Source organism: Chenopodium album, chromosome 3 (genome assembly GCF_948465745.1).
Source record: "Chenopodium album chromosome 3, dcCheAlbu1.1, whole genome shotgun sequence".
Taxonomy (NCBI): domain Eukaryota; kingdom Viridiplantae; phylum Streptophyta; class Magnoliopsida; order Caryophyllales; family Amaranthaceae; genus Chenopodium; species Chenopodium album.
In genome coordinates, this window is record NC_137836.1 from 35,907,903 (window position 1) to 35,923,957 (window position 16,055).

Below are 16,055 nucleotides of genomic sequence, written 5' to 3' on the forward strand. Positions count from 1 at the left end.
TCTCATTATTTTAGAATGTTGAACCCACTGTCAACATGTTTTGAAACTCCCATCTTTAGTGGGTTTAATAATTCCAGGGTGATATTGGATAATAAGCCCGCATTAGAATGCACCAAGAAAATTTCAAGAAGGGAGCCAAGCAGGCGCAGGCGCGCTAGGCAGGGGCGCGGCCGCACACGACCACTACTACAAAAAGCGTGGTTTTTGGACGCTTTTGTTGTGGCGTCAGCGTATGGTTTTTAATATCGCCTTTTCTCGACGCTTAATCTGGTCGAAGATTGTCTCGACACTTAAAAGCGTCGGAAAAATCACGTGCTATACACGTGAGTTATTGTTTTCGCAATTTTGAAATTTTTAATGAAACACTTAGCGGGTTGAATTTTCGCTCCTCACTTGAATCAGGTTCCCAATTTCCCCCAAATTCCTAATTAAACCTCCCACTATTATGCTCTCCTCTAAACCTGAACTCCATCATCAGCGACAAAAAAAATCATTCGTTTTTGGTTAATTTCTGGGTTTTGCTTGCTAAACTTCAAGGAATTGGGGGTTTTTTCGCTCGTCACTTTCATAAATTTCAGGTATCTACTTACAATTTCCTATACAATATTGTTGCTAGGTACATATCTATCATTTTTGTTACCCTAATATCTCACAATTCTCTAAATTTCGTTAAAATTGGGAATTATTCTTTGCATGTCTTCGATTTTGTGTTGGTGTAGAACAAGAATCGATCTCTTATTGCGAGGTAACTTTTTGCCCTTAATTAGATAATTTAATTTCTTTTTATGTTGTTTTTTTTTGTGAATTCTTTTTTCAAATCCAAGGTTTCCATTTTTTTTATTTTTTTATGTAGTTTTTTGGTTTTTGTTATGATTTTTATGGCGTTTTTTAGGGTTTTAGTTTGGAATTGTATGGGTTTTTGATATAAATTTTATAGGCTTCGAATTTTCTGGTTTTTTATATCAATTTAATAGGCTTTGAATTTTCTGGTTTTTTAATTTTATGGGTTTTTAATATAAATTTTCTAGGGTAATTTGGTGGCTAATGATTGCATTTGGTGGCTAATGTTGCTAGGTACATGTTGTGCTCTTAGAAACAATACTCATTCCTTTATAAATTATTAAACAACAACCCCAATACTCACGGCCTACTGCTGATGAATCAAGTCTTCTTGTTAAGAATGTATAAGTTTGTTTCTTGGTTAAGATGATATGTATATTGCTGAAGAATTGCGTTGAGTTGATAATGAAGGTTGTGATAATTAGCAGGTGTGAAGATTAATTATAAGTTGAAAAACATTTACAGAGTCTAATTTAGAGCTTGATAAATGATAATGCATGAAACTTGTGACACTATTATAAATCGCTCACTACTGCGGCCTCCCCTGGCCTAGCTCTCTTTATTGCCCATATTTTAGCTCTTATTTTGGATCAAGAAACTGAAAAATATTATTGACAATTGCTCAGTGACTACAATTGCCTCTTAGAGGTAAAAGTAAGCAATGTATGAAATTTACACAGTTCCTGTTATATTTCTACAAAACTACCTAGTGGCCTGTTATATATCCCTTGAATTCTAGGAGCCATAGCTTCAGTTGGTTAACTTAGTCACGAATAAGATTGTACATTGGTAGTATTGTGATTGTTTTCTTTTCCTATAAGTTATTATTATTAATAGTGTTGCTCCAGCATGATAATTAAAAAGAGTATTGTTGCAGGACTTGGATATTTCCGATGTTACGGTTCTAAACAATGTTGACGAAGCTACTCTTCGAAGTTTAAATGGATGCAGGGTTGGAGATCAAATTCTTAAGTTAGTTCCTAACATCAAGGTACACATGAAAACTTGGTTTCTTTAGCCTTGCAATGCTTTATATTCCTTCATTTTTTTAGTTATTAATGATTTTTTGTTGTATTTTAGATTTGTATTTTTAGTATAATATGATTATAGTCCTGGTCCAATAGCACCTTTTATTTGCAGTTGCTTTGATCCTTGAATGATTATAAATTATAAACTATCTTCCATTTTCAGCATTTCTGCACTGCGCTTCGGTATCTTAAGTTTTGAGCGAAAAAACGAGGTATTTACTCAAATGTGAGTTTCTATGTTGTTCCAAGTTGCTATTGTTGATTATATTCCCAATTTACTTTTTTTTTTCTTCTTCTTCCTCTTTTGCTAATTCCATCAATCTGTTGGCTTAGGTGGCTAGATTTCTTGGAGGTGTAAATTGGGCAATTCTAGTTGCTCGAGTTTCTCAGCTGTATCCAAATGTAGTACCAAGTATGCTGGTTTCTCGATTTTTTAGGGTCTTTACCCCAGTGGCGTTGGCCCAACCCTGTGATGCTTTGTGACATTGAAGAGGAAGAGCTTGGATTTCCAGTTTGGGATCCTCGTATAAATCATCGGGACCGTACTCATCACATGCCTATCATTACGCCTACATACCTTAGCATGAATTCTAGCTACAATGTTTCGCCTAGTACTCTCCGGATAATGATGGAGCAGCTCGAGTTTGGCAACAAGATTTGTTAGGTAAGGTGGTTTGAAGCCTGTTTTTTTCTTCTTTTTTTAAGATAACTCGGAAGACACTAATGTAGTTTTTTTTTACTTGATTATCATAGGATATTGAGCTTAACAAGGCACGCTGGGGCTCTCTTTTTGAGCCATATTTTTTCTTTGAGAGCTATAAAATCCATCTACAAGTTGACATAATTGCTGCTGATGCTGATGATTTGCGTTCTTAAAAAGGTTGGGTAGAATCCCGATTTAGACAATTGACTCGGATAGTAAGACATTTTTGTTTTTGTCTGCAATGGACTAGTGGTGGCTTTATTGGTCTTTGATGGGGCTTAAGCTTTATTTGTGCTTGTCAAGCTGTTTTACATTGCACACAATTGTTATTTGTTATCTTATGAATTCCATTTGTCTCTTCTGCATTTCGTTGTTGGTTTTTGTCTGAATAGGTCTTGTTTTATCTGTTGTACTTTTCAGATAGAACATGATACTCTTGGGAAACTGCAGTGCCATCCCTGTCCACATGACTTGTTTGATCCATCCAGGCAAAGGGCTCATTGTGCATTTTTTATGGGTTTTCAAAGGAAGCAAGGCGAGGTTGTTCAGGAGGCACAACAGTTTGATATTCGCGCAACAGTTGATGAGTTTAGGAATTCAATAAATATGTACTCTTACTGGAAACCAGGAATGGATATATATGTGTCCCATGTCCCTAAAAAACTGCTTCCAGCTTTTGTTTTTCCATAGGGATATAAGCGTTCTCGATTATCAAGGTCTCTAGGTGACCAGCGAGTACAAAGTTCGAGTAGTCCAAAAGATGAAGTTTATGGTGGAAGGTCTCATAAAAGAAAGTGTTCTACTGAAGATGTATCTGGGCAACTAGGGAAGCAGCGGTCACTTAGTCCATGTGGTGCTTCAGTGTCTCCTGATTCAGTGCATCATAATTCTAGGTCTCCACTACCACAGTGTGATGTGACACCTGTGGTAGATCGGGGTTCACCGCCAAGGATGGTCTCAAGGTATGTCTCAACAAATAAGAATGCGGTGTTGGATCATGATGCTAAATATTTTGGGCTAGCTACTTCTTCCAGTACTGTCTCAGTTGCAGAAAAGTCAGATATTCCTTCTACCTTTACTTGCAATGCAGTCTCTATTCTTACAAGCAATGAGGTTTTCAGGGATCTTGATTCGAAACCTAAAGAAAATGTTTTTTTTCTTAACTCTAAGGGGTTAACTCGAAGGTATGTACTCATGAACCTTCTTCATATGCACTTTACATTTGTGTTTACCTTCTGTCCATGTTAGCAACTCTATGAAGGTTTGGATTTATTTGGAATTTTGTTCTATGAACATTCCACGGAGGTCTTTAAAGTCAACACATTGTCTGTCATAGGTGTTGTCTTCCAGAATTTATTCTACGCTACATGCAGGTAAGTGTGTTATGGTACTGGTAGCCACTCAAATTTTCTGTCACTTGCATTTGAATGGGTAAATGTGCCTATTGTTTGTAATCACTAGATCCTGAACTCCACTTGTAACTATGTTTGCAGGTGTCTGTTTCATTAGTTGAGTTGTTTGAGGTTCCTAACAGGTTTGTCGAGTTGATTGAGCTTGTTGCTTGCCCATGATAAGGATATCTTCATTTATTTAGTCAACAACAACTGCAGGTACACTATTTACCCTAAAAAATAACTCCTTAAATTATAAAGCTTATCTATTCTTTGTATGTTAGTACTTGCCGATTTAGTTTATTGGTTATGACATTCATCTTGGTAAGAAGATAATGGAGATCATTCCTACATTTCTACAGCCATCATAAATTATAAATTTACTGGCTTCTCAGCTTATTAGTTTTTAACGCTATGTAGGGATTAGGAGGCTTTGGCTACAAAATGTGAACTTAAGGAGGAAGAGAGATGGCTCCCTAGTGTTAGTAGTTTTTATCTAATATTTTATTTAGATTCACTTGTTGATGTATTGATCAATGCATATACTTTAATGTGTTGCAGGGTCAAAAGATTATGTAGACATCCATGTATGAATACCGAGAAACGATAGAAAAAGGTTGGCAACTAACACTGCAATATTTCAAGGAATGAAGAAAGATATATTTAAGCTCTTTAAAGATTTCAATTAGTGATTCGGAATTTGTTCCACTACAACTAGTCACGAATGAATTCTAAGTTTCAATTATGATTGAAATTCATTACTATGAGATATTGTATATACGCTATAATATATTTATATATACAATATAAAAAATTTGGTATAATTTTGTTGTACTTCTCAATTTTTTTTGGTAATATATATTAGTATACTAGAAATCATTGTTAGTGAATGAAATATTTTATTTTATTATTTTTTATATTTTTAAAAAGAATATGGAGAAGATAAAGCGTCCCCAAATTAGAAAACGTGGATAGAAAAAAGCGTCCTCAGAATGTTAGATAACAAATGTATGAAAATCTGGACATAGAAAAGCGTCACTAATCCTAAAATTCTTAACTACAAAAAGCGTCGCCAAAGTTAAGAAAGTGCGCCAACTGTTGCAAGTTGCGACGCTTCGTATAAAATTTAGACACAATAAAGCGTTGAGATTCGAGACACTTTTTTATGTCCAACAAAATTCTCGACTCACTTATTCTCGACGCTTTTTAGAAGCGTCGAGAGAAAATTTTGCGACGCTTTTAGTGTCGAAAATATGGCTAAAAAGGTTCTAAAAAGCACGCCTTTTGTTGTAGTGGACACTGGCGTGGGCTCGCAGCCAGGTCACACGGCCGCGCACCTGGTCAGGCTGAGTCCTTATCTTCTTTCTTTCTCCTTTCTTTCCCTCATTTCCCTTTCACCCTCATACCTTGCACGCACCATTCACTTTCTCACTCTAGAAACCGAAACCCTAGCCTTGTTCATCAATTTTCCATCTTTAAATCATCAAAAATCATCAATTTCCTTCTACAAATTCATCCTTAACAACAAAAATCATACTACTTTCATTAATTTTCAACCTCCAATCTATCTCCTCCATTGAAGACCAAATTTGGGCCTTTTCGGTTTGGTGGGAATTGGTGGCTAGTTCATGTTCAATCTTGCTTCTAGTATCAGTAGTATGGTATAATCATCTTCTTAAACTATTATTTACAGTTTTATATCATATTGTTGCAAGAATTTGATTGTTTATGGTTGTGAATAGTAATAGTATGTGTTTTGATGAATTTGTTGATTGAATATGATTTTTGATTGATTATTTGTGTTGGTTGTTGATTGATTTTTTCTCACATTGTGTTGTTGTATGTTTGTGTAGCAAATTTGGTTCATTTGGTGGTGATTGTGAGAAGTTGGAAATTTGGATTTTTGGTAGTAAGGTGTTGCTTGTGTGATTGGTGTTATTGGTTAAGGAGTTGTGATTTTGGTAATTGGAACTATTTTGTGGTATTGTAGACACCCAAATGTGTCTCCCCAAAAACCAAACCCAGTGATGAATACTTTTTACGTCGCTTGATTATCGAATGAAGTGAAAGTGTGAAAAGTCTAGTGATACGGTCGTTTTAATAAAATACTTTCTTTCTGTTTTTGAAAATCTTCTCTATTTATGGAAATAGCCATTCCAATTTAGCTTGGTCCATGATAAGTGTCAATTAATAGTGTATTTGGGTCGAGCTCGTGAAGATCTTTCCAATGATATATTATAAGCCCAATTATGATGAATAATGAGGAAGTTATGGTACAAATACTAATTTGGGTCTGAAGTGGTTTTACGGCCCAATGATCTAGTAGAGGGTTCATTAATTATTATTCCTAAAATTATTAGGATTGATTATAGTCTTCTAGAATAGTCTAGAAGGTTATTTTGAGTTCTAATAACATTAGGATTAATAATTATTCTTTTAGAAAAATAATGAATTTGGTTTAAAATAAAACAAGTGTTTTATTATGATAAAATATGATTTAAAATTAATTAAAACGGAGTTTTAATTCCTTAATTATATTAAGAAGAGGAATCCGTACAAAAGCTTGTTTTATCTTAAACCAGCGCCAAACGACAAGAATGTCGCCAAACGACAGAGCCTGTCGCCATGAGTTATCCTTGTCGTTTCGCGTTGGGCTCTGTCGACAAGGGTCAGTTTTATTCCAATTCAAATTCTAATTATTTTCTATCGATTTCGGACTATTTTCTTATAAATAGGGGTCGTATTTCCCCGTTTTTATTCATTCACAATCACCATCTCTCTCTCTTAAAGCTAGAAGCTTATTCTTTCTCCCTCTTTCTAAACCTTCCCTTTTACAAAATTCCATATTCACAAGTTCTAGACACACCTAGCCATGTTTGAAGTTGCCTTCGCCCTAGACGTGAAAGGTTTATAATTTCTTAGGGTTTGGTCCCAAATCTCTATTTCAATTATTTAATTTAATTGCTTGATTAATATTTTCCTTGAAGTTACTAACGCGTGTATTTTGTTATTAGAAAAAGATACGAGACATCTAAGTATGTATTTTAATTACTCTTTTGATATAGAAATCATGCTTAAATTATATTGCTTCCTAGTATCATGTTAGGATGTTATTTATTGCTTTCTAGTATCATGCTTATGTTGTGACAGGGTAAAGTTATATCCCCAAATCAAAAGTAATTCCTAAATCCTCTAACTAATGTAGATAGGGAAGTAGGGTCGAATCCACAGAGAAACGAGTCTTTCTATTCCTAATTAACTAATATAATCTAGGTTATGAGGTAACCAATATGTGAATTTGAATGTGAAACTAAACTACGAAGATTAAGAATAAGGAGAAAATAATATATAAAAGGATCTAGGGCATAGGTTCACCAATAAATAATATTCCAGGGTAGAATATAATAATCATTCATCAATGCATACATTAATAAGATTATAAAGGGCTTACGCTACGTATTATAATCACACAATTAATTTACCGGTATTAAATCTCATCTTTCGAATCTCGACTTAACCATTTATAATTTAACCTGCCTATTGAAATTAGACCTAAACATCAATTCTCATCTGTCGAATCTCGAATCAATATTGTCAAACTCATGCATAAAAGATCAGGCCTAATCTAGTCACAGAGCATTAAATCAATCAATAGGAAATTAATCTAGCATTGACAATCAACAACAATAAATTACCCCTTCATATTATTTATGGATCCCCACAAACCCTAGAAATAGAACTACTCACACATAATAGAAACTAAATTAATCAAAACAATAATAAAACAAGACATGATCAAAGGAATAAAATAAACAACTAAGATTAAGAGAAGAGAAATCGTTACCAAAATAAATCTGGAATTAAGAATAAAGTTGAGAGTAAAAGTATAAGAGAAAGAATTAAGCTAAAAGTTAAGTAGAGAGAGAAAATCTAAGAAAATAATTAAGAGAGTAAAAGAAAGAGAGTAAGAAGATCCTAAAATCGTTTTACGGAGAAGTATTTATACTCCGTACAAATCCTAAACTAAAACAAACTTAAACGACGAAATTAACCCCTAATATTTACACGCGCTCGATCGGGCGAGGCACCGCCCGATCGGGCGCGCCTTTTTGCTCGTCAGTGCGCTTCTCGCGCCCGGCCGGGCGCGACACCTGGCGCCGACCTTTGCTTCTCTCGCCCTGCCGGGCGCGCCTCCGGGCGCCAGCCTTTTTGGTCGGGCGGCTCTCTTGGGCCACTATTTGGACTACGATTGGGCTCCAATCCTCCTGGCAAAATGTTGGTTTCCTCCTCGGGTCTTAAATACTCGGTCCAAATGCCCCCGGTATCACATATACCGAGCCCTTAATCACCGGTTCGATGACTCTAACCGGCCCTGGGCTATAAAAACTGGTCGTGTTTCTCCAGTGCTCGTATTTGCTCTATAATATCTCGGGAAAATGGTCCAAAAGTGCAAATCCCTGCAAAAGTCAATCAAATCTACGAAAACACTAGAAAACACCAATTAGTAATAAAAGTGGTTCTAAAGAGCCAAAAACACCACTAATTATGACCAAGGGACGGGGGTAAAATACTATATAAAATAGACACATCAAACTCCCCCAAGCCAAACCTTTTCTTGTCCTTAAGCAAAGATCTCATCAATGAATCAATAAATATGCTTCACCCCAAAATGTAAAAATCAAGCACAAACAATTCAGGGTAAATCAAATAAACATGCTTCAAAATCAACCAATCAAATCCATCCAATTACCTTTCCTCCCTAACAATTGTCAAATAGAGCAAACCACAAGAGCATATAGAATTCAAGACTAGTGCTCACACAATCAACTCTCATTTATGTGGCGAGTAAAAGATGTACTCGATCGCTCTCCAACCAACCCCTTTATGTGAACAATGCCCTCCCAACTCACACTCTCGTGTGTATAAAACAATGAACGCTCAACCTACTAGTCGACTCAAAATACGTCAAATCATAACTTGCATTGATAAACAACACTTTCACATTCATACAACTCTATGCACAAAGGTCGGAAGGTCTTTAAATCTTGTAATGTAAGGCTAGGGTAAAGGGTAGGAATCATTTGGGAACAAGTGAGAGAAAAGCTATGCTTAAGGGAGCAAATCCTAGTAAAGCCCATGATCAAAATAAATAATGATCAACATCTCCTACATAACCAACTCTAATAAAAATTCACCAAACATACTCCAATCATAATAAACAATACCAAACTTACATATCACTCATAAAAATATAATAATGAAGAAGTGGAGTGAATAAACAAACTTTATTTTTCAAACTTGAATTTTTCATTGAAGCTCTTATTTTTTTTGTTTTTATCAACCTCCAACTAGAACATTTGAACATTGAATATTTTTTTTTCTCTTTGTTCTTTTTTTCTTTTGAAGTTCACTTATTTTATTCACTTTTTTTTCTTGAACTTCTCCTTTTTTTCATAACATCATGCTTTATTTTTTCAAGAAAATATAACTTTCAAACTTATCAAAAATAAACATGATCGAAAACAAAACAACTTCTCAAAAACCCACCCAAATTGTGCAAATAATAAGCACACTACAAACTCCCTCACCTCACTCACTAATAGCTCCCCCAAGCCAAGCTTGGGACTAGTAACCAATGGGGCAAAATAGGCTTGTAATGTGGCTAATAAACAACAAAAAGTCAAGGCAACAACATGGGTAGCAAGAAGGGAACAAATGTATCTAAAATCATCTAGAGGCTACCTAAAAGAACAAATGCCTTCGTCCTCCTCAATGTGCATAAAAATGAATCATATAAATATTACTTATAGTTGCAAACCAATACTCAAATTCATTGACATACCAGGAACTAACACACATTCCTAACCAAATCAACTAGTCAAGCACTATATTCACAAGTAGTTGGACAAAATTGACGCATGTTAAGGTTTCAAGGCAATCAAACATCAAATCATGATCAACTAATCCGCAATGCTTATCATCATATACTAAGAATCAAAACAATTTCTCAAGTATGGGGCACAGGGAAGCATGATTTACAATTCATTTGAACGTATTTTTGGATTTTTTTATTTTTCAATTTTTTTTTCATATATAAGAATGCAATAAAACTAACCTAGAAAGAAATAAATCTAACCTAAGAAAACACACCAAAAATAAAAGAAAAGAGAAAAAGAAAAATACCAAATCCAAAATCTCCCCCAAGCCAAAATCAGACAATGTCCTCATTGGCTCGGGAACTAGCCCAGCATAGCTAGTTCTGATCATCCTCATCCATGTGGCCGAACCCTGCACCTCCACTGCCACCTGCACCATAAGAGCTACCACCAAAATAATCAGCATGAAAAGTCCCCCTCGCCGGTCCCCCGAAAGGAATGTCCTGGCCGTACCCATGGAAGGCAGAATAGTCAGTGTAAATACCATGGGCAGTGGGATCCCTATCATATCCCTGGGGTGGAGGCTGGAACTAGTCAGGGTAAATAGCATCGTCGGGAATGTTGCCCCGACGAGCATAGTCATCGTACATAGGGTAGAGAGCTCTACCCTGGTTCCTCTCTAAGTACCCTAACCTCTGGTCTATGGAGCCTACCATCCTCCTAAGGCCAGTGTGAGAATGCTCGATACGTCCTAAGGCCTGACCTATACTCTAAAGATCCTAAACTAGGTTAGAGTCAACATGGGGGACGGAGTGAGACATGCGAGGTGGAGAAAACGCCACCTCGGGCTGAGGCTGAGGCTGGGGTGGTGGAACTGGGGGTGCTTGCCCCCTAGCGTTGGCAACTAAAAGGTCATATGTGTAAGATGGTTGCCTAGGGGGAAAGGCGGTCAAGTCAGGACTAGGTAGGGGAAAGATGGGCAAAAGCTGCTCGGTCCCAGTCCTAATACACCAGTGGGGTGTCTTCTCAGTATCCGGTCGTACCCACCCCAACTCTTCAAAATACCTAGCAGTCATATAGGTATCTGGTCCACAGTTGGTCAGTTGGTGGGGTCCATCTTCAACAAAACTGGCCTTTTTCACTGCTATTCTAGTGATAAGGCCTCCTATACGAATGGGGGTGCGAGATTGGGTACTGGCTGTGGCATGTCTGCTCAAATGGTGAATAATGTACCTACATATGTTCAATTTCCCAAACCCAGACACATAGTGACCTATAACAACTAGTTCATTAGTTTTGGCATTATGGGGCTCATTCCTACCTAAAAAACACAAACCCGCAAATCTTTGCCATATTTTTGGGACAGGGTGATGAATAGGTTTGGTACTAGCATGTTGGGGGTCGGGAGTAGGTAAACCAGTCAGAGCAGGATAAATGTCACCCATTTTGTAATCGGCATGCCATTGTAATGGTAATTCGGAATTCAATTCAAACAATTTACAAAATTCCACAAATGATAAACTAATATTTCTATTGTTCAACCTAAAAATTAAATTCGGCCCATTTCTACTATTTGCAAATTTTAAAGAGGACAAGAATTCACAAGTTAATTCACGGTAAGTAGGATAGTGCATATCAACAAATTTTCTCATGCCTATGTCATTCAAAAATTGTTTCACAAAATCATACAAACCATACGATTCTAAAGTAGGGCGGTGTAACCACCGTGAAGGAATTACCTCGCGCCCGACTAGGTGTTCTAGCCGCTCCTTTTGCTCCTGGCTAGCAATACGGATCGTCGGCCAGTACGAGAGTTGCAAATCCGGGTCATACTCCTCCCTCGAGCTAGAACTCCTACCGAAAATAGATCGAGCCCTCTTTGAAGCCATGGTAGAAATGGATATGAAAATTAATTTGAAAGAAATTCGAAAATTTTTATATAGAAATGTAGAGGATGAAGAGAAGATTAATAATATGTAAAAAGTTTTGGATTTGGGTGAGAATTGGAGAAGAAATCTTAGAGAGAAGGTAGAGAGAATTTGAGTTTTAGGGAGAGAAAGTTATGGAGGAGAAAGAATGAAATGAGAAAAACTGAAGAAAGAAGAAGAAAAGGGGCGTCGGGTAACTCGCGCCCAGTCGGGCGGGACTCGCCCGATCGGGCGATCTTAAACCCGATTTTCTTCAACTCTTGCGCCCGGTCGGGCGGCATTCGCCCGATCAGGCGATGTACACTCGATTTTTTACACAACTCTCGCGCCCGGTCGGGCGAGCTTCGCCCGGTCGGGCCCGAGGCTAATTGACGATTTTCTTATTTTCTTCTTTACTTCAAATTTTGGCTAACTTTTTTCCTTCAAACCTGTATAAACACTCATAAAACTCATTAAATTTCCTCATCTCTCCTCTCATAAGAAAAAAGAAAGAAAGACTAGTTTAAAAAGCATTAAAAATGCGGGTTGCCTCCCGCAAAGCGCTGGTTTATCTAGGTCCCACACGACCTTCTTACCAAGTACAAAAACTAGGACCCTTGGCCTAACGCTTGATCGGGCAGTTTCTCACCCGGTCTAGCGGTGTTTTGGCTGCGACGCGGCTTCCCGACATGCCCTGTGGGACGCCAATTCACCTTATCTGGTGGATCCTTTTTGACTTGGGTTGGGGGTTCTTCAATACTACGCACCAAAGATCCTTCTTTGATCGAGGGTTGCTTCAAATCGGCATTGCATTTAACACTTGCAACTCGATCTGGCGGAACACTTACCGTAGGCTCAAATTGCACAACTTGCTTGATTGATTCCACCTTTTCGTCCTCAAAACCAAGACCAACAGTGTAGAGGGCTCTTTCTGTTGCATCAACTTCCTTCTGCCATTTGTCTATCTCCTCTGAAAGGGATGCAACACAAGATACCGCCTCCAAGGGATCTTTTTCAAGAGCTTGGGGCTTGTTAGAATAATTATGAACCACATTAACACTAAAGCATTTCTCCTCTGTCATGGGGCTTTTAGGAGTATTATTAAGATTAAAAATAATTTTATCGTCCCCTACTGATCGATAGTGTTAACTTGCCACTTCTCACATCTATGATTGCCCCTGCAGTGTTGAGGAATGGTCTACCCAAAATGATCGGGGTTTGCATATCCTCAGCCATATCAAGAACAACAAAATCAACAGGTATATAAAATTTACCTACTCTAACGAGGACATCCTCTAAAACACCTAAGGGGTATTTGAAAGAACGTTCGACCATTTGTAGAGTAATATTAATAGCTTTTAATTTACCCATATTCAACTTGGGAGACACTAACTCTAGCACCCAAATCACACAATGCATTATCAATCATTAGATTGCCTATATGACAAGGGATAGAAAAACTACCCGGATCTTTTAATTTAGGAGGAGATTTATTCTGAAGTACGACACTACACTCTATAGTGAAAGCTACTGTCTCTACCTCACTAATAGACCTTTTTCTTGTCAATATTTCTTTCATAAATTTTGCATATGAAGGAATTTGTGTGATTAATTCAGTGAAGGGAACTGTTACCTTCAAATCTTTTACCATCTCCAAGAACTTACCAAACTGCTTATCCAAGTTTGTTTTCAACCGACGATTGGGGAATGGAAGTTTAATAATCGGCTTTGGAGAATTATTGCTCTTATCTAGAGTGGCCACCTTCTCTGGAGTTGTACCCTGCAATGTAGAATTAGATATATTAGTACTATGCTTTAGCCCTACAGGGCTATTAGCTACATTGCTTGGTTTAACGGAATAAAAATTAGCATTATTTAATAAAACAGGTTCATCAACTCTGGGCATAGGGGGCCCTTCATAGTTTGAACCACTCCTTAGAGTAATTGCATAGGTTTGATCCGTAGGCCTGGTCGGTTGTGCTGGCAGAGCTCCCTGCTGGCGGGCTTGGAGAGTAGCGGAAGGTTGCGCAATTTGATTATCTACAATTTTATTATGTGCTAGAATTGAATCAATTTGCGCATCTCTACTATCCATGTGCTTCTGCATATTAACCAACATCGCTCTAATTTCCACCAAAGAAGGGTCGGAAGATAAGGAGGGTTGTTGTGGTTGGTTCTTCTAGCCAGCATTGGGATGGTAATATTTCTGCTGCTTGTTGTTGTGGTGCTTGTGGTTCTTGTGGTGGTGGATTTTGAACATTAGTACTCCGGTAGGAAAGATACGGATGATTCCGATACCCAGGATTGTAGGTGTTGGAGTATGGGTTATTCTGCATATAAGCTTGAAAGGCATTAACTTGCTCCACGGAACTCCTGCAATCTTGTTCCCAATGACCTATAATTCCACAATTTTCACAGAAAACCTCATTAGCATTATTATTAATTGCAGGAACATTAGCTGTATTGGCAGTGCTAAGATTATCTAATTTTTGGCAGATAGAGGTCAATTGAGCTTGCAAAAAGGATACAAAGTCAACACTATGCTTCCCCTTGTTAGCAAAGCCTCTAGGATTCCCATATTGGGAATTATGTATTGCCATATCTTCAATAACCTGACCTGCATCATCAACATTAAGATTCATAAATCTCCCACTAGCTGCAGAATATAAAATTATTCTAGAAGAATTTCCAATGCCATTGTAAAAGGCTTGGATTAACTGCCATTGTGCTAAATTATGGTGGGGGCATTCTCTTTGTAGGTCCTTGAACCTCTCCCAAGCCTCATATAAAGATTCATTGGCTTCTTGGGCAAAGTTCTAAATCGCACTCCGTAGTACGGCTGTTCTCTCTGCAGGATAATACTTGTCATAAAAATTCAAAACAACAGTTTCCCAGTCAGTTATACCAAGTGCAGTTCTATTTAAGCCATTAAACCACAATTTAGCTTTTCCAGTTAAAGAGAAGGGAAAGAGAATCTCCCTGATTTGGTCTTGTGTGACCCCGGCTTGCCTGATGGTATTACAATATTGACAATAGTCGGCAACGTGAAGATTTGGGTCTTCACCCTTAGCTCCACTAAATTGCTTCCTCTCTATCATCGTTATAAATTGGTGTTTAATTTAAAATTGTACCCCATCAACAGCCGGAGTGGGAGTGAGATGTGGAAAATCTGTAAGCTTTGGTTGTGAGTAATCACTAAGCTTCTTTGGAGCCGTCATCTCTGATTATGTATCTGGTGATACCTCTGAATCGCTAGAACCAGTTGGAGGATCGCGGTGATTATTATTATCACCAGAGTCCGCCAGAATTTGCTTGTAGAGATTCTTCTGTCAATGAAAGGATCGTTCGGGTGTACCCTGATCTGGAACACCCGGGCATAAACAAAAAAAAAACTAAAAGCAAATATGAGATTTGCCTCAAAGAACTAGCGTTCTCTGAGACAAAAAGAAATAACCTAGACTACTAAAAATAATCAGAAATAAAAATAAAATCGTTTTCCCGGCAACGGCGCCAAATTTTGACATGGTAAAGTCCTTCCCCAAATCAAAAGTAATTCCTAAATCCTCTAACTAATGTAGATAAGGAAGAAGGGTCGAATCCACAGAGAAACGAGTCTTTCTATTCCTAATTAACTAATATAATCTAGGTTATGAGGTAACCAATATGTGAATTTGAATGTGAAACTAAACTACGAAGATTAAGAATAAGGAGAAAATAATATATAAAAGGATCTAGGTTATAGGTTCACCAATAAATATTATTTTTGGGTAGAATATAATAATCATTCATCAATGCATACATTAATCAGATTATAAAGGGCTTTCGCTACGTATTATAATCACACAATTAATTTACCGGTATTAAATCTCATCTTTCGAATCTCGACTTAACCATTTATAATTTAACCTGCCTATTGAAACTAGACCTAAACATCAATTCTCATATGTTGAATCTCGAATCAATATTGTCAAACTCATGCATAAAAGATCAGGCCTAATATAGTCACAGAGCATTAAATCAATCAATAGGAAATTAATCTAGCATTAACAATCAACAACAATAAATTACCCCTTCATATTATTTATGGATCCTCACAAACCCTAGAAATAGAACTACTCACACATAATAGAAACTAAACTAATCAAAACAATAAAACAAGACATGATCAAAGGAATAAAATAAACAACTAAGATTAAGAGAAGAGAAATCGTTACCAAAATAAATCTGGAATTAAGAATAAAGTTGAGAGTAAAAGTATAAGAGAAAGAATTAAGCTAAAAGTTAAGTAGAGAGAGAAATCTAAGATAATA

The 16,055-nt window shown here is 37.0% G+C and overlaps 1 non-coding gene and 1 pseudogene across 2 annotated transcripts; both read left to right on the top strand.

Moving 5' to 3' along the window:
- The first annotated feature begins 1,501 nt into the window (after positions 1-1,501).
- LOC145625013 (nuclear poly(A) polymerase 4-like) lies at positions 1,502-4,501 on the top strand (annotated as a pseudogene). Its single transcript, XR_014110483.1, has 6 exons — positions 1,502-1,525; positions 1,718-1,831; positions 2,202-2,532; positions 2,622-2,786; positions 2,992-4,181; positions 4,383-4,501. The product of XR_014110483.1 is annotated as a nuclear poly(A) polymerase 4-like (transcript).
- Positions 4,502-14,475: 9,974 nt separating this feature from the next.
- LOC145625870 (small nucleolar RNA R71) lies at positions 14,476-14,582 on the top strand. Its single transcript, XR_014110768.1, has one exon. It is a non-coding gene; the product is annotated as a small nucleolar RNA R71 (small nucleolar RNA).
- Positions 14,583-16,055: the final 1,473 nt, after the last annotated feature.